This window comes from Lutra lutra, chromosome 5, assembly GCF_902655055.1.
Source record: "Lutra lutra chromosome 5, mLutLut1.2, whole genome shotgun sequence".
Taxonomy (NCBI): Eukaryota; Metazoa; Chordata; class Mammalia; order Carnivora; family Mustelidae; genus Lutra; species Lutra lutra.
The window spans coordinates 28,040,415-28,064,130 of NC_062282.1; the positions used below are offsets into that span (position 1 = coordinate 28,040,415).

Here is a 23,716-nt window from a genome sequence, read left to right on the forward strand (position 1 = left end):
AATATTAATGTTGACTGTTATGATTGGTGTAAATTTCCAAATGAGAGAAAAAGTCTTCTGTCGTCAAATACATTTAAGAAATGTTGGGTTCAACTCAGTTCAGCTAGTTTCTTTATTAAAGATCTCACACCATTAATTTGTGAATATGAATTATTAATCCTTGGGAGAGAGGATTTCATTTGTAATATTTCCCATGCTTGTTTTATTAGCTCTCATTGAACATACTTTTAAAAAAAATGTTAAATAACAGACATTCTTCTTAAAATTGATACTAATGATGGTCACTATTATCACGACTATTTAATAGATGTTGTAATCAATGCTAGAAGACTTCAAATAAAAATTGGATGGGCAACTATAGGAAGGAAGAAAATTATCATTAATGGACACCATGATCACAAACTCTTATTATCAAATAAAAATTCTTATAATCAATTGAGAGTTAGTTAGACAAAAAGAAAATATATGTACATTAGTATTTTTCTTTTAGTCCAGCAATATCAGAGAGAAGATATGAAAAAAGGTCCATTCATAAGAAAAAACTAAAATTACAAGATACATAAGAATAACTAACAAAAAAAAATAACCTATTGGAGTAAAACTATAACATTTTAACAAGAAATGTAAGAGAAAATTCAAGTACCTAGGTAAATGTTCAATGCTTCCTAATGGGCCGACTCTATTAAAAAGATTGTCAGGGGGCGCCTGGTTGGCTCAGTGGGTTAAAGCCTCTGCCTTCGGCTCAGGTCATAATCTCAGGGTCCTGGAATGGAGCTCCACATCGGGGTGGCGGGGTGGGGGGGGCTCTCTGCTCAGCAGGGAGCCTGCTTCCCTTCCTCTCTCTCTGCCTACCTCTCTGCCTACTTGTGATCTCTGTCAAATGAATAAACAAAATCTTTAGAAAAAAAAAAAGATTGTCAGTTTTGGGGCACCTGGGTGACTCAGTCATTAAGCATCTGCCTTTGGCTCAGGTCATGATCCTGGGGTCCTGGGATTGAGCCCCATATCGGGCTCCCTGCTCAGTGGGAAGCCTGCTTCTCCCTCTTCCGCTCCCCCTGACTGTGTTCCTTCTTTCACTGTCTCTCTCTCTGTCAAATAAATAAAATCTTTAAAAAAAAGATTGTCGGTTCTTTCATAACTGATCTACAGGCTTAATGCATTATCCAATTACCAATGAGAGATTGTGTGTGTGTGTGTGTGTGTACACATGCATATATGTACATACATATACATATATCTATACACACACACATATATACGCGCACACACACATATATATACACACACACATGCTTTTCTAACTTTTAACAATCATTTTAGAGTTCACTCAGAACACACGAACGAGAGTAGATAAATTAATTTTGGAAGTGAAAAGTGATGAGAGGATACATGTCCTAACAGTTTAAATGTTTCATAAAACTCAAAACCAGTATGGTGCTGGCCCCCAAACTGACTGACATATGGCAATAAAACTAAGTAAATTATTCTGCAGTAGACACTAAGCTATGCCTAAGAACTGAATATATAATTTATCCAGGGAAAAGGGGTGACTGATGCAGTACATTCCTTGCCCATCATCATTCTCTCTCCCTAAACTACTGTAAACAGTGGGCTCCACAGTGGGCTCTTGCTCACATCCTCTGCCATCACTCCCCTCCCCTGAGGCACGTACACACTCCACGTTGTAGTACGCACAGGTGACATTTAGCATTTAGGTCACTGAACACGAACCTTTGCACATACTGTTTTTCTCTGCCCCAACTGATATCACCCTGTCTCTTCATCCCAACTGACATCACACTGTCTCTTCATCCTCAGCTAGAAAGTTGCTTCATTCCAGAAGGCTTCTCTTAACTCAGCGCCCAGATTAGGTGCCTCACGCCACCCTGTACTTCCTCTCACAGAGCTTATAATGTGCCATGTTACACATAAAGTGTAATATAATGTGTCTGGCTCCTGTCTGTCTTCCTCATTAGACTATAAGCTCTGAGAAGCCAAAGCCATCCCTGTCTTGTTCTGTTTTACTCCCAGTATGATGTTTTCTGCCTGAGACATAACATTCATAACATAACATTCATGAAGCATTATTGAATAAACAGCTACAAAGGAAAGCAGGGATAGCTTTCAAGCCATAAAAATCTACAAGTGTGTTTACCAAAAAAACTTTACACAGAATTAAAAGACAAAGACCAAACTGGGTAAAAACATGTATAATAAATATTATAGAAAATAGGTTAATACTCTTAAAATATAAAGAGTTCATTTTTAAAAAATTGAGACAATATTGAGAAACAAATAGAAATCTTGATAACAGACATAAAAAGTAACTCATAAAAGAAGACATATGAAGGGTGGTAAATGTCAGAAAAAGATAATTATGCATAGTGATCAAAGAAATGAAAGTTAATATTATTTTAGACTTATCAAATTGGCAAACTCAGTACATTCCTATGATGGAATGTTAGGATGGCTTCAAAAACATGTTTTCGGAAACATATATATGATTATCATGTAACATTAAGTTTTAAAAAGAAGTTTTAAAAATATTATTATATATATTAATATTATATATATTAATTAATATATTACATAAATTAATTAATATTATATATATTAATGAGAGAGGAAAAATTTTACCATTATGTAAATAGTAATCTTTTCTAGGTGGTAGGATATGGGTGATAATAATTTTTTTTATTTCATTCTATAATGCCAGAAAAAAGTAATTAAAATTTTAAGCCTGTATAAAAATCTGTTTTTCTAACCATTCACTGACTCCTCACATACTCTATGATATGCTGAACTGCAACCATTTATATTTTTATGCAAAATTACCTTATTTTATCTCCTTAAAGTATCAAATAAAATCAAACTTTCTCAGATTCCAATGATCTTAAAACAGTTCTTCTCCCGGGGTAAATTTGATTGGCTCTATTTCCTCATTATACTGTAAGCTCTGCATGGGAAGAGACCATTCTGCTCACTATTATTTCTCCAGCCCTTGGCATAGTGTCAAAATAGTTTGATATATTTGTATTGTGAATTTTGCAGAGTTACTCACAAAGATGATTATGATAAATTTTAATTTGAACTTCAGCACAGAACTTTTTCTTTTCTTCCAATTTGGGGATCGATCTCACAACCCTGAGATCATGATGTGAACCGAAATCAAGGGTCAAAAGGTTAACCAACTGAGCCACTCAGATGTCCCTGCACAAGCCTTCTGAAGACGACACAGTCCCTCTATAACTGATCTCACTAACCAGGTTAACTTTTCCCACTGGGTCAGGAGGGCAGAAGAGAGAATTCAATGCAAAGGTAGATGTTCCCAGATTAGTAGTGTAGTTCTGTCAGGGCAGCAGAGCTCATTCCAGAGCCATTTAGCCCATTGTGCTGAAGTATGTCCCAAATTTTCTCCCCTCATAGATATGTCATTTGTGTAAACTCTGCTTGGTTGGTTTCCATCACAGACAAGCTCTTACCAGAGCTCTTCACTTTAAATTTCTACAGGATGTTAGTTTTGCTTTCACGCTTTCAACCCTCCAGAAGGCTGAAGTGTGGTCCACAGCTAAGATTTAAAGGAATTATGGAATGCATCAGTAGTAGTTCAGACTGTTTTGCAAGAGCCAGCGTTTCCTTTTCATGTGGTCCACTTTGCTCTTCCAAAAAATCCTCTGGGTTTTTTCAATTTCTTCCCCACTTTCACTTTTTTTTCTTACTTAGTTTACTGCTTGCTGCAGGCAAAAGGTACAACTGGGCAGCTTTAGGAAGACATGATGTGACCAAGCTGAAACCGCCTGTTCCAGTCTAGTCACTACACTACTAGGACCCCCAAAAGCCCAAAGAGACTCAGTGATGGAGGCGTATAGTGATCAAGGATATGAGGGAGGGGGTCATTGAAGGACAAATCATGAAGATTACAACAATTCAGTCTACAAAGATAAAAAGCTATCACAGGATATGGTTAATAGAACGAGACATAGGGCTAAGGTAAAAAGATTTATTCCCAATACAGTAATTACCTAAAATCTCCTTGCATCAGAAAGAGTTAAAGAAGGGGAAGAGGATTTACTACATTACCCATTAGACAGTTAAGAGACTTGTTAGCTCAAGTCGTGTTTGTTATTGACTACAAATATTGATAGAATAAACAAAGATTTTTAAAAATTCACATACAACAACATATTTATGATGTAATATTGTTTAAATATTAATAAATCAAACAAAAATTTAGATACAATCACATACGGTGTGACACCAGTTTCATAATGTATTATATAACATTAACCAAAATATTAATATGTTAAACAGAATTTAGTCTGAATTAAATGTGTGTTATGACAACAGATGGACGCTGAGGCGTCAAGAAAGTCCAGAACAGAGGTCAGCAAAATAAAGCTCATGGGCCAAATCTGACCCCTTGGCTATTTTTGATAATGAAGTTTTGTTGAAAAATTGATCTCTCTTCTGAGAGTAGTGCCCAGAATATTGAGACCATTGGTAAAGCCGGAGCTTGTAGTTGAATGTAGTTCCCATGTGACAAACTGATACCAGCTGGAAGGCAAGGAGTTGTTATTTTGGGGTTGGCAATATTAAAATCCTTTCTTATTTTCTAAAGCATCAAATCCCTTAGAGAATTTAAATTTTCTGTCAAAACCAAGGGGAAAAAAGCCCCAGCAGTTCATGATCAAAATCTCGACTTTGAGACATGATGTTTGAGCACTTCATGAACAGAACTAGGGCTCTGACTCAGTTCCCAAGTCCAAGTATGAGATTCATTAAGGTGATTTCATTTTTAAACATCATCATCAATAATCAGTGTCATCCTTCCTCTCCCACTGAAGGTCTGCCATGTGCTGGGCAAATTCACCCACAAAATAGAGGTCTCCATAGCACCTGCCTACCTGCACAGAAGAAAGATTCCTGGAGAAGCTTAATGCTTTGCCTCTGAATAATGTCCTAGGTCCTTGGATAATCAGAGCTACCTATCACATTGTATGATAATCACGTCCTATTGGGAACTCATTGCTTCCAAAGTGAAAAGTTCCCAGTAAATGTCCAACTTATCCGTGAAAAGTTCCCAGTCAATGTCTGCTTTTGTAAAGTGGGTCTCCATGAAATACCACTGTGGGAAGTGGTTTTGCATTTGACCTGTTCTTACTCAGTTTCCCAAGAACTCTGTTGAGAATCCATAAGCATTCCTTATGTTCCACTTGAAGATTTCCCTAAGCCGCCATATGTGATTTTGATTTTAAAAGAAACTCACAACCTTTCATGTGGTTACACAGGGATCGTGCCCTAGGTTTCCAAGTATTCCCCTTGGACATTACTGATTCTCAGTAGTGAGAATCAGGATATTACTGATTCTCACCTTAACAATACAACACAGATATTTGGAGCCCTTGTTACTGCTGTTCCTATACCTGTTTTAGTCTTTTGCAGATTTTTGCTGTTGGATTCTTACTACACACTTCGTTCACAAATGGAAGTGTCCTTTTCATACCATTAGACACAACTGTGTTTAAGGAATTAGAAATATATGGAAAGAATAAAAATTAAACTGAAAACAACCACAAGCATCTAAACCTAATAGTTTCTTCTGGTGCAGTCCACAAACTAGTGCCACACAGCCACCAAATCTGAGGCCCCCACCATGGGGCCACAGGAAAGCAGGCAGTTTTCGCCCTTGTAATTATTTGGTTTTCCACAAAACCCTTATCATTTCATCTCTCACAAATGGAAACAGACATGCTTTGTTAGGTTGGTTTTTCCATCCCAGGTGCCTGGGGCCCAGTTCTCCTAGAAGCGTCCAGCCCCTGGCCATTCGGGCCTTTGTTTGGTCTGAGGCCAGCCTGATACCCTCTCTAGCATGAGTGAGAAGCCATGTTTTCACCAGCAGTGTGATTTCTGCAGCACATTTCCAACCTTCCCCATTGTGCTTGCAAAGGTACAAGATATTTCTGAGCTATTCCATTTGCCTTGGCTTTACTGGAGGAAGAACAGGTGCTTCTTCACTTCCCTCATTTCTCAGAATTGCACATTGCCCAACCAGCTCTGATCTGCCTGCTGGCATCAAATGTAGGGCAGCTGGAGAAAGTGTATTTAGCTAATCTCTGAGCTCCATCTCTCTTGAGTTTTCTTGAATACTTACCAGATTTGGGTTCCAAAGGCCCCTGAACTCCAAATAATTACTTATCTGGCTATAAGCACGGGCCTGAAAGTGCACCATTTGGGGCTGGGTGTGCAAGTCACCAAATTAACAAACTATTGTCAACCCTGAGCCTTTCTTCTATGTACGATGTGCTGCTCTAACCATCCAAACATAGGGATCACGGGAGAAGGGCTCAGGCTCATTTTGAGGGCCGAAGATAGAGAAGGTGTATGTCATCCTTTATTGTACTCCATCCTCAAAACAGTCCTGGAATGTAGGCACTATCTTCTCTGTTTTCACCAATAAGAACCCTGAAGCTTAAGAGAGGTTTAGCAAACTTTCTATGGATCCTTCCTAGTGGCATGACTTTGAAGAAGACTCAGCAGAAAGAAGGAATATGCTGCTTTAGTATGCAGGTAAATTCTTTTATAAGGACTGCCAGCTAGAGGTGCCATGTTGGTCTGCTGGTGAAATGCAGGAAGGAAGGGAAATGGTTGAATTGAATGACACAGTTGGGATTTTTGAGAGACTTACAGGCTCATTAATCATGCTAAGCTCATATCCCACACTGAGTCCGTGCCCTTGAAATTATGCCTCACTGACTACCATTTGTTGGTCTCCCCATTAAATCATGGGTTCTTTGATGAAGGTGAAACTAATGACTCCGATGAATGGAGTGCTTTCTTGGTGCCAAGGGTTCTACATACTCTCTTCTTAATCTCCCAGCAACTGTGGAATGGATGTATTTGTGTCTTGATTGTAGAGATGAGAAAATAAGGCACAGAGCGGTAACTCTCACTCTAATACTTAACTCCATCTGGATTATTTGTAAAATCACCTTTGAAAGCATATGCCTTCCAATACCCACACATGGGCATCTTATGTAATTTCATCTCCTCCTCGTACTTGTTGGATGAACCCTTCTCCAAAAATTCATCCTCTATTAGCCACACTGAATGATATACTTGAGTTTAGACAGGAAGTTCTGGGACCAATATACAATCAGTGTTAATAGGACTGGGAAGTCCGCAATAGAAAGCAGGCTTTGGTTTCAAGGGATCACAGCATCTCATTTATGAAGTAACTAAAAAAAAAGTCCATATTCATATAGCTAGTGTACCTTCATAAAAGCATAGCATATTTTTTATAATTATTCACTAAGAATGATTGCCCATGGAGGTAATGGGTGGCTGTGAGATAGGAGAGAGAAGTATTTTTCAATGAACATTCTTTTGCACCTTGAATTTTATTTTATTTTATTTTTTAAAAAGATTTTATTTATTTATTTGACAGAGATCACAAGTAGGCAGAGAGGCAGGCGGGGGGTGGGGGAAGCAGGCTCCCCACTGAGCAGAGAGCCCGATGAGGGGATCTATCCCAGGGCCCTGAGATCATGACCTGAGCCAAAGGCAGAGGCTTTAACCCACTGAGCCACTCAGGTGCCCCTGTACCTTGAATTTTAAACCATGAAAAAAAATAGAGTTTTAAAAGTCACAGGTCTGAACAGTGTTATGATTTCAGTGATGGCCTTTGAAAAGTAAAATCAGAAAAGTTCGCTAAGAGAGAAATAAAACTTCTAGTCAAACCCTGAATGAGGTGATGGATGGAGTCACACTTGTGACTAAATAGCTCCCATCACATTGCTCTGATATTTGAATGACTTGGTTTCTGGACATATCCACATTAGTACATATTCACTCTCACTTTTTGCTGAGTACTTAGTCAAACCTGTCCAATAGAAGAGGATTACCTTTTTGGTTTGAAATTACCGTATTGGTTTGAAGATGAATTTTTTTTAAAAGATTTTATTTATTTATTTGACAAACAGAGATCACAAGTAGGCAGAGAGGCAGGCAGAAGTTGGGGGGGCGGGAAGCAGGTTCCCTGCTGAGCAGAGTGCCTGATGCGGGGCTCAATCCCAGAACCCTGAGATCATGACCTGAGCCAAAGGCAGAGGCTTTAACCCACTGAGCCATCCAGGCGCCCCTGAAGATGAATTCTTTTAAGTGAAGCTATCTATAGGGTTCTAAGCTATTTGGAAGATATTCAAACACTTCAAATGACTTTCAAACTTTTTAAATTAATTGGTGTCTCACTGTAGTCTTTCTAACTTAAATAAGATGAAAGTCTAATGCAACTATAACTATAGTTCTCTTTTTCCTTTGTACTTTGGAATTTGGAAGTTATTATAACCATAGGAAATATCTGACATATATTGTATAACGTTTTAAAATAATACTTCTATTGAAAATCAAACAATCGAGTGAATAGTTTGATGACTTGATTACATAAATTCAACACTTCTAATGAATGCATGTCAGTTTCTACAGAAAATTACACTATAGTAAATGGAGCAAAAAAATGCCTTCTATTTAACTGAAATATGTAATAAATTAAAACTTCCATCATAGAAGATGAATTTTTACAATTATTGCCTCTACAGTTATTATTGAAGAATTCACTAAAGGGATAAACTTTAATACATTTCTTTGTATAAATGTCAATTCTGTTAAATTCATTGCTGATACTACCATTACGAAAGGAGGAAGGTCTCTTACTTTCATGCTGATTATTGGAAAACCAAGTAACTTGAGAGAATTTTCTGGACGAAGATATGCAATGGAGGATAGAGAAAATAGCCTGGACTATTGTGTTCCCCAGGCTTATTTCACTTATAATAATGAAACTGTGGAGAGAATCTTCAATATTTTTAGAGTAAAAATGTGGTAACACATAAAGTATCATGTCATCTGCAAAGAGTGAGAGTTTGACTTCTTCTTTGCCAATTTAAATGTCTTTTATTTCTTTTTGTTGTCCTAGCAAGGACAACTGCGTGTAGAAAAATGAAAGTGGACCATTTTATTACACCATACACAAAGATAAACTCAAAATGGATATAAGATCTAAATGTGAGATAGGAATCCATCAAAATCCTAGAAGAGAACATAGACAGCAACCTCTTCAATCTAGGCTGCAGCAACTTCTTGCTAGACATGTCTCCAAAGGCAAGGGAACCAAGAGCAAAAATGAACAACTGGGACTTCATCAAAATAAAAATATTCTTCACAGCAAAGGAAATGGTCAATAAAACTAAAAGGCAACCTATGGAATGGGAGAAGATATTTGCAAATGACACATCAGATAAAGAACTAGTATCCAAAACCTATGAAGAACTTAACAAACTCAACACCCAAATCCCAAATAATCCAGTCAAGAAATGGGCAGAAGGCATGAACAGACACTTTTCCAAAGAAGACATACAAATCGCCAACAGACAGGTGAAAAAATGCTCCACATCACTTGGCTTCAGGGAAATACAAATCAAAATGACAATGAGATACCACCTCACACCAGTCAGAATGGCTAAAATTAATGAGACAGGAAAAAACAAATGTTGCCAAGGATGCAGAGAAAGGGGAACCCTCCTACACTGTTGGTGGGAATGCAAGCTGGTGCAGTCACTTTGGAAAATAGTATGGAGGTTCCTCAAGATGTTAAGAATAGAGCTACCCCATGAGCTTACAATTCCACTACTAGGTATCTACACCAAAGATACAAATGTATTGAATTGAAGGGGCACCTGCACTGCAATGTTCATAGCAAAAATGTCTACCATAGCCAAACTGGAAAGAGCGTAGATGTCCATCGATGGATGAATGGATAAAGAAGATGTGGTTCATATATACAATGAGATATTACTCAGCCATCAGAAAGGATGAATATCTACCATTTACATTGACATGGATGGAACTGGAGAGTATTATGCTGAGCAAAATAAGTCAGTCAGAGAAACACAATTATCATTTGGTTTTACTCCTATGTGGAATATAACAAACAATGCAGAGGAAGGGAGGGAAAACTGAATGAGAAGTCATCAGAGAGGGAGAAAAACCATGAGAGACACTTAACTACAGGAAACAAACTGAGGGTTGCCAGAGGGGAGGTGGGTGGGGGATGGGGTAACTGGATGACGGGGATTAAAGAGGGCATGTGATGTGATGAGCACTGGGTATTATATGCAACTGGTAAATTACTGATAAATTATTGAGCATTATATCTGATGACACCTTTGCTGTGGTGAGTTTCTAAAGGCCAGCCTCAGATGATCTTGAGGAGCAACCAGAATTTGTTGCACAACATATTGAGAAACTTTGAGTTCTTTCATCTTTTGAGAAGAGACCAGTAGGTGGGCACAACATAGGAACTGCGTGGTGGGCAGACGATGAGGTAGGGTGAAGAGGGGGCATTTGTCCAGCAGCTCCCTGGGGCGGGGGGTTTCTCTTCCCACCTTGGCTGGGTGGCTTAAATGCAGAGTCCTCCTGGAGGGAGAGGGGCTGAATCATCCAGCCTCTGAATTACGGCATTTCCTCTCCAGTTCCGCTTCCAGAAGCCCTGGCCCACCAAAGCACCTCTTAGTGGCACATGGGGGTTTTTGCAAGGGAAACAAGTCTGATTCTGAAGGTACCAATTTCAGTTACATAGGAAAGAGCGGAAAGGAGACAGAGGGAAAGCAGCACAACTTAGTGACTGAGAACCTGGAGCTCTGCTTCCAGACTCGTGCAAAACCTGGCTTTGTGACTTACCAGCTGTGTGAACTTAGGTAGGTGACTTCACCTCTTTCTTTCTTTTTATTTTTTGCTTCAGTTTCTTCATTTATAAAGTGATAGTGATAACAATACTGACTCAAAGGGTGGCTGGGAGGAATAAATGTGAATTTATAATGTGAATTATAAATGTGAATTCTTAAAACAATACCTTGGATATTGTAAGTGCTCATTACATGCTTGCTATTATGATGTCAGCATTTACTTGGGAAAACTGACCAACGGCAAAAAGCCATGTGTACATGTCTGATGGCATGAAGAATTCAGTAAATGAAACCAGAGTCTTAAAAAACTCGGAAAAAAAGATAAACTTAGAAATGTGAATGTGACTTTTCTAGCCTTTACGGAAAGCATAGTAATCAACAAAATGGTCTTATGAGACAGGATGACATTTTAAGGGTTAGGAGTAAAAAGCAGCAAACAAATTTCTCCCTGGACAGGAATTTGATTTTTTTTTCCTGCTTAAATAAGCTAAGGTAAAATCCCTAATGTTTCCAAATAGAATTAGATGTTACTCCATTTTGGCTCAAAACCAGTGACCTGAGTAGGGATGGGGTGGAAGCAGTGATCTCAGACAGGACTAGGTCTGCCATTACTATTGCTGGCCTTATCAACCTGGAAGGCATGCTGACCCTACCTCAAGAATCACTCCTGAATCTCATCCTTCTTCTACTCCCCTGCTCCCACCCTAGCTGATCCATCCTTCCCTGCTGTACCTGCCACATTCCCTCTCTGCTTCCAGTTTACACTGCATTCTCCACCCAGAAGCCCAAGAGAGCTCTAAAATGCAATGTAGAACACATTACGCTCGATTTTGTCTTATTTTATTTTCCCTCCCTTCTCCTATGATCATCTGTTTTGTTTCTTAAATTCCAAATATGAGTGAGATCTTATGATAATTGTCTTTCTCTGACGGACTTATTTTGCTTAGCATAATACCCTCTAGAGACAAACCCTAAGAGACACTTAACTCTAGGAAAGAAACTGAGAGTCACTGGAGGGGAGGTGGGGGGGGATAGGGTCACTGGGTGACGGGCACTAAGGGGGCACGTGATGTGATGAGCACTGGGTGTTATATGCAACTAATGAATCACTAAATTCTACCTCTGAAACTATACTCTGTGTTAATAATACATAGTATAAGGTATGTTATAACACACTATATGTTAATTAATTGAATTTAAAAAAGAACACATCACCCCTCTCCTTAAAACCTCCCAATGATTTCCTTAAAGCACTTAAAATCCTAACTAACTTCATCCCATGACCTCCACCCTCTGGGCTGTTTCCCTGCCTGACGCTCTATTTCTTCCTCGATGAGATCCAGCCATACTGGTCTCCTTTCTGTTTCCTGAACATGACAACCCTTTTCCAACCTCAGGGCATCTTGTTGTTCCCTCTACCTGGCCTTCTTTCTTCCTGACCTCTGTATTGCTTTGACACTGATGTGTGAGCTCAGAGGCCACCACATCAGAGAGCACACCTCTTGTGATCCTATTCAAAGCAGCCCTCATCAGACGCCATGCCCTTTACCTCCCTTCATTTGTCTGCAAAGCACTAACCAACTTACTGGATTTTACTTATTGGCTTCTCAATGTGGAGTATCTGTTTCCTGTCAATGGAGTATAAATTCCATGTGAGCAGAAACTTTATCACTCTCCTTCCAGGTCTTGTAACAGCCTCTGGCTGTAGGGGGCCCTCCATCAAAGTTGAGTGAATGAAAACTGGGGACATCCATGATGCTTGGCTCCCAGGAGGGCTCTGCTGACCCTACTCTCTGCATCCTCCTTCACTATTTCTTATCTTCTAACTCTGCAACCTCAACACTCCAGAAAACTATAATGGTACATCACTCTCTTTCTTTCCTTCCCTCCAAATCTAGTATAGAAACTTGGTTGCTTCTTTTTTTTAACCATTTCTTATTTGGGAGAGGGAGGGAGAGTGAGAATGGGCAGGGTGAGGGACAGAGGGAGAAGCAGTCTCCCTGTTGGGCGGGGAGCCCAATGTGGGGCTCGATCCCAAGACTCCAGGATCATGACCTGAGCCAAAGGCAGGTGCTTAACTGATTGAGCCACCCAGGCACCCAAAACTTGGTTGCTTTTTGGCATTAATACAACCTTCTGAGAATGGTTAATTAGACCCTGGATAATTATTCTCAAATAATTATTCTCAGATTGATTCCACACCCATTTTCTGTATCCTAGATTATGTTATATTTGGGTGACTTGTAACTGTTTCTTTCCACACTAAAATTCATGTCTCACCTAGCCTACCGTGGGGCTGGGAGTCCCCTGCATCCCATATGATTTCTTGGGGCTGAGATGGTTTACACAACCTAGTTAGTTCTTGGCCATTTCACGTTGTAAAGTCTATCCAATGACGATCCCTAGAGAATACTGCTGTAATTATATTTTTAATAAGGGTGTGGACAAGAATGGAGTTAATTGGCTTTGAAATGGCTGAGAGAGGAAAGCAAGTATTGCTTAAGATCAACATAGCAATTGGGAAATTTAATGCATGAGTGGCAGGGATGCTTAACCTCTGTCTCTCAATCTCATAGTTATCAAGCTTCTGGCAATCTGATCTCCAAATTGCACTTACAGAAATTTTCGTCATGAGGCTATGCTGGGCATTCGGAGTTTGGAGTTAGTGTAGATAGGTAGAAGACTTAATATTATGCTGGAAACCATGTTTCCCAAAGAGTAGAATGACAACCCAAATATAGTTTGGATGGTTCTCTGGGGTCATGTGATCTAAAACAAGACAAAAGGAGAAATACGAATAAGAAACTAAGATTTGGATTTTAGCTGAGCAGTAAGATCAGCTCATATTGATGCACATTATAGTCACCTGGAGAATTGTAAATAAATACAGATGCCCTGGCTCCATTCCCGAAATCTTGATTCAATGGGTCTATGGGTGGGGCCTGGGGATCTGTATTCTTAAAGCTCCTGAGATGCCTGTCGCGAGCAATCGGTGCTGAGGACTACTGTTTTAGAGACTTTCTTTTTGCTATAACAGAAGATACTGGAAATTGTTCTTAAATCGGTAATGGACTTGAAGATGGAGAAAAAGGAAATAACCATTGGTGGAGGGTGCAAAATTAACTGCTCTTCTTAGTTCTAAAGAGTCTAGTGTCCAGACTCTAGCTTTCTTCTGCTACCTTTCATAAAGACCTCCCAGCCTCATCATTGCCAATAAACCTAGAAGTTCCCAAAACACGTAAAGGATTCTTTTAAAAATGCAGCTGTAAAAACGGCTGGGCTTTCTTCTCTTCTTTTCAGATGTGTAACAAAAATCAATCTCCTTTCCGTGAACGGGAGTTTTGGAGAGGAATTAGAATAGCCCACAAGCTATGGGACCCAGGAGACTTCATTTCACGGAGGTAGGGCTGGAATTGCTATCATAGGCCTGGCCAGACTTTCACTGGAATAGGAACTCCCAGATCATAGGGATGGTCCTCCAGAGACTGCTGTGGCTGTCCCTGCCTCTTCTGATACTCACTATCCCAGTGCTGCAGCTCGGGCCAACCTGTCATCTTTCACCTACTGATCTGTAACACTGACTCATTCATTGAAGAAACAGCATTGTCAGGACAGAGTATTCTAACAGCAGCACAAGGCTGGGCTGCCTCGCTTTGGGAGCCAAATAAGATACAGGGAATGCAGTAGCTGAGAATTCTAATTTCACCTCTGTTGCCAGTTAGCCTCAAGGCCCAAGGCAAGTAATTAAACTCTATTGCCCAATTTGTCAAGTTGGAGAGGTGAGGGAGGTTTACAGATTATTGTAAAATAGCTACCGTAGGCACAAATGGGCACGATGATAAAGTCCTTCGCAAAAATTACACCAAGCCTGGTGGATCTGAGCGGCTGTGGTGTACCAGCTGTCACAGACTTAGCTAGGACTGACTACAGGACAGTGCAAGAACACACAGAGTAAGGAAATAGGGAGCGAATTACAACTTTTAGCCACTCCCAAGTGGATAGGATCACTATGGATAACAGTTACCGGTGAATTAAAAAGACTACATAGAAATATACATATATAGGGGCTCCTGGGTGGCTCAGTTGGTTAAGCATCCGACTCTTGATCTCAGCTCAGGTCTTAATCTCAGCGACATGAGTTCAAGCCCCATGCTGGGCTCCATACTAGGCACGGAGCTTACTTAAAAAAGAAAAGAAAAAAAAAAAAAGAAATATACATGTATGTCAATTTCCCTAAAGACCACAATTCTTTTTTTTTTTTTAAAGATTTTATTTATTTATTTGACAGAGAGAAATCACAAGTAGGCAAAGAGGCAGGCAGAGAGAGAGGAGGAAGCAGGCTCCCCGCTGAGCAGAAAGCCCGATGTGGGGCTTGAACCCAGGACCTGGGATCATGACCTGAGCCGAAGGCAGCGGCTTAACCCACTGAGCCACCCAGGCGCCCCAAGACCACAATTCTTGATTGTCCATTGAATCCCCTTTAAAATATTACCCTTTAAATTTTACTTCCTATGACTATGATATAAAAACCTTGTTTTCTTTGCTCAGTGGTTTTCAACTCTGACTCAGAATATTCATTTTAGAATATTCTGGAGAATTAAAAAAAAAATTTAAAAAAAAAATTTTTTAAAATGTAAAAAAAAAAATTAAAAACAACAACAACAACAATAATACCTAACAATAGTCCCTACTCCTAATCTGATTAAATGCAAACTCTGGGAGTGCGTTGAGGCATCAGTATGTTGTAAAAGTTTCTCCGGCAATGCCACTTGTTCTTTTTCACAACACCAAACCGTCCCTGCACATTCCTATTTTCATGGGCCTACATGGGACTACATGCATGTTTTCTTACTGGAAATACCCTCTCTCCCCAGCTCCATTTGTCTTTAGCCTCATTTTATGTCCTTTGATGTCCATCTCGTACCTTCTCTTTCTCAGGCACACTGCCCTCTGGAATCTCCAAATTCTGTTTCATTCACATAACACTTGGAGAATATTGTCTGACATTGCTCCTGGTGTTTTTCTGTTTATGTCCATCTTCTCAACAAGATAACCTGCTTCCCCAGAGCAATGACCTCTGTTTTGCTCTGTTATTTTCCCTATGGAGTCTGGCACAGACTTCTTGGCTTAGAAGATGCTGAAAGATGTGGCTGCTGTTGATGTAGATTTACTAAAATTCACTTGTGCTCAGCTTCACATTGTCATCCCCCCCATGTAGATTTCAAGTGAAAAGGAACAAATACTATTTGCATATCCGAAAGAACATCTCTTCTTCTTCTTCTTCTTTTTTAAAAGATTTTATTTATTTATTTGTCAGAAAGAAAGAGCACAAGTGGGGAAGCAGCAGGCAGAGGGAGAAGCAGGCAGAGGGAAAAGCAGACTCCCTGCTAAGAAAGGAGCTCAAAGTGGGACTTGATCCCTGGATTCTGGGATCATGACCTGAGCCAAAGGCAGATGCTTAACCGACTGATCACCCAGGCATCCCAGAACATCTCATATAATGCTTTGCTCAAGCTACAGAAAGGAATCTTTTCCCCATGGATGAACGCCTACAATCCTCAGGTCATCAGTGGTACCCATGGCCAACATCTGTATAGCTCATTTCTTCATGAGCATTTTATGTGGCATTATCTCATCATCTCTGAACTTACTACAGTATTGTTGGGGGAAGCAGGGTGAGGGCTAACACACAAACCAGTAGACAAAGTAGAACCCAGGCCTCCGATATCTCAAGTCAGAGGCTTCCTCTAACAATTTCAGAAATCGGACTGCTCTCCCTTTGGCATACATGAAACTGCAAGAAAAAAACCACATCTTTACTTTGGTGATATGATATTCAAGGACCACTTTAGCCAGCAGACAAAAGAAACCAAAATGGCCTTCTGTCATATTCTTGGAGCAGTCCTTCTGGAAACTGGGACTGCATGTTGTTCAGGCTGCTTTAAGTGAAAGGAAGAGAGGAAGAAACATCACCCCAGTGAGATGTCTTATTTGATGGGCTTTGCACACCAAACATGAAGCCCTAGCTGTCTCTTTTTTTTTTTTAAGATTTTATTTATTTATTTGAGAGAGAGACAATGAGAGAGAGCATGAGCTAGGAGAAGGTCAGAGAGAGAAGCAGACTCCCCGTGGAGCTGGGACCCCGATGTGGGACTCGATCCCGGGACTCCAGGATCATGACCTGAGCCGAAGGCAGTCGTCCAACCAACTGAGCCACCCAGGCATCCCCCTAGCTGTCTCTTAATCTGATTTTACAAGTGCCAGAATGACAAAGACATTGTCCGGGAAGTAACTTTAAGGTAAATCTAAATTTAGATTCAAAATGATCCTTTGGTCTGAGATTTGCCCAATGAGTAAGACTTGAGAAGTCTGAGCCAAAAATGAGAAGAAATGGTGTTAGGAAGAAGGGAGGAAAGCTTCCTATTATATATTTGTCAACTCATTGGTCATTACCAGTTGTGTTAAATGCAAATATAATGCAAGTCATACATGCAATTTAAATTTTCCTATTAATTGCAGTAAAAAATTAAAAGGAAACAGATAAAATTAATTTTAATAATATATTTCATCTAAACCAATGCATCCAAAATGTTATTCTAACATATGATCAGTGTAAGAATTAACGAAGTGGGTTTTTTTTTTCCCTAGGTCTTTGAAATCTAGGGTATATTTTTACACTTACAGCTCTTCTCAGTTTGGACTAATCACATTTCAACTTTTCAGTCATCACACGTGGCTAGGGCTAGTGTGCTGCACTGAGCAAGTTTAGACACACTCACTGGAATTTGGGGCATGAGATACAAATTGCCTGTCAGCATTTAGTCACCTAATACACTTTTGACGCTTTCCGTCTATTAGCTCCTGGCTATCTTCTGGAAGAGATTATCTCAAAGGCCACATGCTGTGTTAACAAAAGGTTTTAGGCTTTGGAGCAAAACAGACTACCAGGTTCCAAGACCAGCTTTGTGACCTTGTGCTAGCTGCTTACCTTCTATGAATCTTGGTTTCCTCCACTATCAAATCAAGACAAAAATAGCTAACTCGCCAGATGGTTGGGGAGGTTAAATAAGATAGGAGGTAAGTACACAGCACAGCCACGAAGAGTATGGTAGGCAGTCAATGAGGAATTTCTCCTACGTAAAACTCAAATTGATTTGCAAGTCTCCATCTCACTATCTTTGAGGCTCTAATGTTTCATTTATTCCACTTCCAGCTCTTTCCCTAGAGGTTTTTCTGCTAAGACAGCCCTTTCCCCAGACCTTCATCAGGCTGGCTCCCTCTTTTTATGCAGGTTTAAGTTCAAGAGTGACCTCTCTGTGGACATCGTCTCGGCTGCCCTCTTCAAGCTGCCTCCAAGCCCCGCTCTATTGAGTCCCTGGCCTCTCTTTACTTTCTTCATGGCATTTCTCAGTAGCTGAAATTATCTTATTTCTGCATTTGCTCACCTGCCTCTGATCTGTCACTCTCTCCACCACAGAAGCTCCACAGGAGCTGGGATGTTGTCTGCCTTATTCAGAGCTCAGCAAGTGTTTGTTAAATGAATACATGAATGAATAAATAGTTCACACGGGGACGTAACTGTAAATGGTGTCCTGATTCTCAAAGTAGTCAAGAGTGAACATTACAGAGCTCTTTTCAACCTAAAAGAGAGGCTCAGGGAGTTAGTGGCTGGGAGCCAGCCTAGCCTGCCCAGGCCTGGTGTTGCCTAACTCGACTCCCAGCTCGGTCTGGAAAGGCTTGGGAACGTTCTTCTTCATAAGCCATTTCATTGTCGCTGCCAGTTAATATGTATCACATGCAAAGTGTATGTTCACTCCGCTTAAATCATCTAGAAGATTCGGTTATTCCTGCTCTAAATGCTCTGAAGACGAAGAACTGGGTTGGGATGCAATTGGCATGAAGCAACCTTCTGATGCCAGGGAGCGTGGAGGCACTAAGCAGTGCAAAAAGAGTGAGCGTTCAAGTCCGACAGACCTGGGTTTGGATCCTGGTTCTTCTGTCTTTTAGCAGCTATGCAGATTGGACAAGTTATGAACACTTTTTAAAGTCTCAATGTATCTGTAAAGCTTTACATGATAATTCATACCCTGCAGCGTTGCTATGAGAATTAATTGAGGTCATATAGCAAAGTGCTTAGTCCATCTTGAAGGCTCGATGGAAAGTTGGTATCAGTATTGTCATCTTTGCCTTGCCAGAATATCCCTGTCCATCTTTGGAATGGCCACTTTGAGGGTATTCAATTTCCTTTTAGGATTCTGATACTTCTTTCCTACATCTCAATGTCATCCAGCTTCTTGCAACCGAAGGGCCAGTACCAAAGAGAGAGACAGAGACACAGAGAGAGATGGAGAGACAGGGTAAACTGAATTGGCTATATCTATGCCACCCTTCGAACAATGACAGTGGAGACAATTTTCTGTACAGAGACAGTCTCGAGGGTTTCTGGAGATGGATGCAACCATGAGACCTCTCCAGTGTCCACGCAGCAGTGTCTTGTCGCTAGAAGTAGAGAGATACCTATGTCATGTTCAAGATCATGGGCCAAAAGAGAATTGGGAGGAAGGGTTGAGAACATATGTTACTCTGGACACACTTTATTTGCTGGCCACACAGAGTGCTCTGCTTGAAAAAGGTGAAGCAGTAAAGTCAACTGTGTATTCTGAACCCACCCCTCATCTTTGAGAATAATTAGAGCAGAATTGACTTCACTCCTTCTTTTGCTGACATAAGCCCCATAGAAGAGTAAGTTGCTCTAGAAAAGCATAAAACTATTTAACACTTACTGATAACTTCATGTTAATATTAATAATACCAGTTTCTTACTAACTATAAACCAGGCATTTCCATTTCTCATTTTCCATTCTCCTAATAACTGTGCAAGAATGACAGTATTGTTCCCCTTTTACAAACAGGGAAAGCGAGGCTTAGAGTAGTTCAGTGATTTGTCCAAGTATGGGAGTCAAGATTTGAAGCCCAGTCTGTCGGATTCCAAAGCTCCATGTGTCCTCTGCTGTACCCTGCTGGCACTGGCAATGGAAGACTTGGGTCCCACAAGACAGGAGTCCTTAGTACTTAATTTTTTTTAATTATTATTTTTTTTCTTTTTGAGAGGTAAGGGGAAGAGGGAGAGGGCAAGAATCTTGAGCAGGCTCCATGTCCAGCATTGACAAAATTAAGAGTCGGACCCTTCACCAACTGAGCACCCAGATGCCCCAATACAAATCCTTAGTACTTTAAAAGAAAAGTGCATAGGTCCAAAAGAACACTATTACTATCCCTACTACACACAGGGGAGTGAACAGCGCTCTGTTCCAAAACAAAGCTTTGGCTTCACTGTTTGACATCCAGCTTGGTGACCCGAAGATCTATCTTTGAGACAGTGACTTTCTACAGGTGGCCCTAGAGTGTTGTGTACAGGACTGAAAACTCCAGGGTTGAGGACCTCCCCTTTGGAAAGTCATGAAAAGAGTTTGTGAGGAAGGTTCCCCAGAGGCAGAGACTGGTGAAACCTTTGGGAAACCGTATCCCAGGAGCTTACTCGTGACAGGAGTGCTTTCTCCTTCAGCAGCATGGCTGACTTCAGACCCCACCGGAGGGCTATAGATTACGTCCAGAGCCAGCCCAGCGGCTAGCAGAGGTTTAGCTGGGTGGTCTTAATACAAAAGGTCCTCAGAAGGAAGGAAATGAATGTTTATCTGGGGTTCAGGTCTTCAGGGAGCAACCACAAACCCTGAGGGACTGCTTGCAAAACTTTATGTACATTACATAAGAATATTTTTGCCCCTTGGGAAAAGACTCACCGCTAATTCTCAAAAGGACCCATGAGTTCCAATTTTTAAAAACCACTAAAATTAAAAATTTCATCTGCTTCTTCCTTATACCATCCAGCATATTTACCCCATATATTATTTATAATATAGAATACATACACTATATAATGTATAGTATATAGTATATATAATTATAAATAAAATACACTATGTATATACACATATTATGTTTAATGATACATACACACACACACACATACGTGTATATATGTATATCTATATATGGGATGATTAATTTGCTTAAATATTTCAAGAAAGACGGAGGCCCAGAGAGGATGACTGCCTTGACTGAGTTTGCACAGCCAGAGGCGCGGCTAGGAATAGCAGCATTCCACTGACCAAGAAGCAGGAGACTGGGGGAGAATCTTTACCAGCCAACGCGATGAATGAAAACAAACGAATCTCTCCAGATTAATAATACTATTTTACAACCGTTTTCAAGTCCGATCACAGAAAACCCTAAATTGCTTATTAGAGCAACGTGCGCTGCTTCCCCAGGACACAGGTAGAGGTCACTACAAGGATATTCTCCTGCTGGAAGGGCTGGCACTCCCGCCCCGCTGTCCCCCGCACGGCGCCGGGCTCCGAGGTCCCGCGAGTGTGCGGCTCCCCGCCGGCGGGATCGGCTGGCCGCTGCCTCCCTGGCTGGAAGGCCTCCCTCCCGCCCCCGCTCGGGGCTACGGTTCCGGCGGGAGCCTCGGACCTGCCGTGGCGCTCACTGCCTTCGCGCGGGAGCCCCGCCTTTCGGGCCAGCACCGGCGACACTGAACTTTCCCCACCCGCTGCCCGGGAGTCCGCGGCGCCGCCGCCGGGAGGCCCCGCGAGCCCGCGGGCATCGCCTCACCGGCCCGAGACCCTTCCCGCTATATTTTCTTTTCAGTTTCACATAAATAATTTACATTGCGAGAATGCCACGGTCACGCCGAAACTCACTCTCCAGGGCGCATCCCACGGCGCCTTTAAAAAGACCAAGGTGTGCTGCTGTTAGGGAGAGGGGGCACTTTTAGTTTCTCTCCGAAGGGGGCAGCAGTGCTGCCTGCTGTCAGAGCCCCGGATTTCGCACCTGAGGCCGCCGCCCGGCAGCGCCTCTGCCCCCTCAGGCTGGGCTCTGGTGCTTTCCGGGAGCCGCAGCCCGGCCTCGAACCCGCAGCCCCCAGCGCCGCGCACCTGGCCGGCCTCGAAAGCGCAGCCTCCGGCGCCGCGCTCCTGGCCGACCTCGAGTCCGCAGCCTCCCGCGCCGCGCGCCTGGCGGGCCTCGAACCTGCAGCCCCCGCGTCCGCCGCAGGCCCAGCCAGGCGGTGGCTACTCACTTTTGCCTGGGAGCAAAGTCTGCCATATCAGTCCGTCAGCACTTCCTGCAAAAGGACGTGGAGATCCATTGTGTGTAAAGCTGTTTGGCGGACAGCGGGTAAAATCCAGAGTCAGGGAGAGGATCCACTAAGACGGAAAGCGGCGGGGACGGGGGCGGGGTGGGGGCGGGGTGGGGGGAAGCCCTGCAGACCCGCGCTCTCGGTCGCTGCCCGGGCGCCGCCGTCCCCAGCCGGGTGGCTCTCTGAGAAGCTCAACTCGGTGCACTTGTTCACTCTTTCTTCATTAGAGGAGGAGTCAGTGTTGCAACACTTAATGTTCCTTGCTGGAGGCAAAACAGTGATTTTCTTCAGCATGCAAAATGTCCAGAGCCTGCCAGGTTTGCAAGGTGAGGGAGGTGCTTGGGGGAGCCGGAACACCCCAGAGACCTGGAGAAGAGATAACTGATCATCCCAGATTGGTTTCGCATGATCGGGGCCACACAGCTTCCACGGAGACTGCTCCAGAAAACACAGAGGCAAAACAATCATAAAAATGGCTTAATACATCGAATCGCCTTGAAGATGGTATTCCTGCCGGCCGTCAAGATAGGGAATATCTCCATGTCAAATTTCTTTCCTTATTTCTGAATAACAGCAGCTTGACAATATTTGACGGGGGCTCCAGGGAGTTGAATCTCCCCTTCTCTGACAAGAAGGAGGGGTCAGAGTGAAAGGGGCAAAAGAAAATAGTCAGTGACCTGAGTAGGGTTTCGCTTTCTTTTTTGTTACCCCAAAACCCAAATTTCCAGGGTGCGGTGTTTTCACCGCACAAATAGAACAGAAACAGTGGTAGGGGCACCCTTTTCTTATTTTCGACAAATGCAGATTTTTTTTCTAATTTTTTTTTTAATTTGGTCATAACAAAACCATGCACAACTGCAAATTTTTCTCTTGCAAAAAAGTACCGAAACCCGTAATAACTGTCTGAATCAAACAGTTATCCACCAATTACTAAGTGGGTAGTGTGTTTGATGCCCTTGATGACTGCTGCAGCTGATTGCTTCCTAATCCAGAGCGGGTACCAAGGAGATATTCTAAACGAAGCCTCTCGAGTTTCAGAAATAAAAGTTAGTGGAACATTGGGCTTTCCCCGTTTGATGCCACTTTTCCTGTCACCCTGGAGTAACTGGCAAATAATATTCATTGGCAGCCACTTGCCTGGTCTCAGAAAGACGTTGAAAATCCCAGGATGGTTTTGTGATCTTTTTGGACCTGAAGCCCACCGACATCTCCTGATGCTTCCTGTTCAGTTACATGACCAGAGATTCCATCTGGTTCTCTGAGTCCAGGGAGAGATGCATCTTTCATGCACAGTCCTCCACCTGCTTCCCGTGATACTCCAGATACGTTTGCCTCCTCTCCTGGGGGTCACAAAAGCATGCAACTCCTATTTATTTCCCGAACCCCTGGGTGACATGAGATCTTCGATGACAGAATATTTCTATATGACCTTTGCAAGGCAAAGGATTACTCTGTTTTCTTGGAGTTGTTCTAGTCAGACAGTTTTCATAGTCGGTGAAAAAGATAGCACACTAGGTAAGTCCAGACTGTCAGCTCTTGGTAGGTGGAGACCTCGCTTTTCTTCTTGTGGTTCCCAGTCAGCTGCAGGCTGGTCCTCTCAGCTGTGCTCCTGGCTTCTGGTAGGTGATAGATTGGTTGTTGAGTGACTAGTGGGCATCTCACCAGGAGAGAAAGGCAAGACTGGCTTTCTGCTCCGTGGTGCGGTGCACAGACCCTGTCCCTAAGCCACTAGCAGTCACCGTGCCTCCAAGACCCTGCTCTGTGGCTGATTGCTTTG

At 41.9% G+C, this 23,716-nt stretch overlaps 1 protein-coding gene across 1 annotated transcript in view; it reads right to left on the minus strand.

Annotated features, from left to right (window-relative positions):
- PRLR (prolactin receptor) overlaps nucleotides 1-22,275 on the minus strand; it is a 180,090-nt gene extending 157,815 nt beyond the window's left edge. The window contains exon 1 of the mRNA XM_047730518.1: nucleotides 21,880-22,275. The gene's annotated coding sequence lies outside the window, so the exon portion shown is untranslated. The remainder of the gene's footprint in view (nucleotides 1-21,879) is intronic.
- Nucleotides 22,276-23,716: the final 1,441 nt, after the last annotated feature.